This window comes from Etheostoma cragini, chromosome 4, assembly GCF_013103735.1.
Source record: "Etheostoma cragini isolate CJK2018 chromosome 4, CSU_Ecrag_1.0, whole genome shotgun sequence".
Taxonomy (NCBI): Eukaryota; Metazoa; Chordata; class Actinopteri; order Perciformes; family Percidae; genus Etheostoma; species Etheostoma cragini.
This window is the reverse complement of record NC_048410.1, coordinates 127,995-129,263: the sequence shown is the minus strand read 5'-3', so window position 1 is coordinate 129,263 and position 1,269 is coordinate 127,995.

Sequence of the window (1,269 nt, the reverse complement as noted above, 5' to 3'; positions counted from 1 at the left end):
TACTCTCTACTGATGTCTCTCTACATACTACTCTCTACTGTTGTCTCTACATACTACTCTCTACTGTTGTCTCTCTACTGTTGTCTCTCTACTGATGTCTCTCTACATATTACTCTCTACTGTTGTCTCTCTACATACTACTCTCTACTGATGTCTCTCTACATACTACTCTCTACTGATGTCTCTCTACATACTACTCTCTACTGTTGTCTCTCTACATACTACTCTCTACTGTTGTCTCTCTACATACTACTCTCTACTGATGTCTCTCTACATACTACTCTCTACTGTTGTCTCTACATACTACTCTTTAGTTTTTGGTTTTAGGTTTTCTGGGTTGTTGTCTAGCTTTGCTCTTTGCTCAGGAGTCTGCCCCGCCCAGATGTGTTTAACCTGTTCCTACCCCCCTCCTTTCCTTTCCTTTCCTTCCTCCTTTACTTTTCATTCAGTGTTGGATTGCGAGTTCGTTCCTGGCCGTGTGTACCTATTGTATAGATACTTCTACTTCATTGTCTTTTTAGTTTTTCTGGATTATCTTTATCAACTGTCTGTTTTTGGATCCAGTTTTGTTATTAAAGTTCCCTTTCTGTTGAATCAACCTACTCGTCTCCTGTATTTGGGTCCTCGTCCTGCTAACCGTGAGTCTCACAGGCCCTAAGACTAAAATTAAAGGAATGGATGTGGATGATAATCACAGACTGGGATATGTCAACTTTTACTCAATACTATTTCAAAAACACTTCCATTTGTTATCAAATGCTATAAAATTGACAGTAGAGATTTGTACTTTGTACTCTTTGTGTGGAATCAATCATGTTATTTTGGGGAATTACTATTGGGACCATTGATGTAGGAAAACGGGTCCATTTGACCTGAGGACAACATGAGCTCAACATTTGAACTCTTTGAAACCAATAAATAACTTTTACATTCACCAAAATCACCTTGGTTCTATTTGGCCTAACCACCGTTCAAACTATTGAACATGAACATACTTGTCGCATCAGCCTGCGGCACACTATCAGTCTATATACCAATTGCAGCAATGAAACAACACCCTGAAATGAGTCACACTTCTGTGTTCAAGGTGAAGCAACAACACTTAACCCTCACAACCCATCAGACCCATCAGACTCACTCGAAACACAGACGGAAAACAGACGATCAGATTCACCTTCAGGTCAAACTAATAACTTCCTCTGAGTGAGTTCAGCTGCAGGAGAGAAAAGTGGAGAACTACAACCCTGCTGCTTCAACCTGCTGATTCTC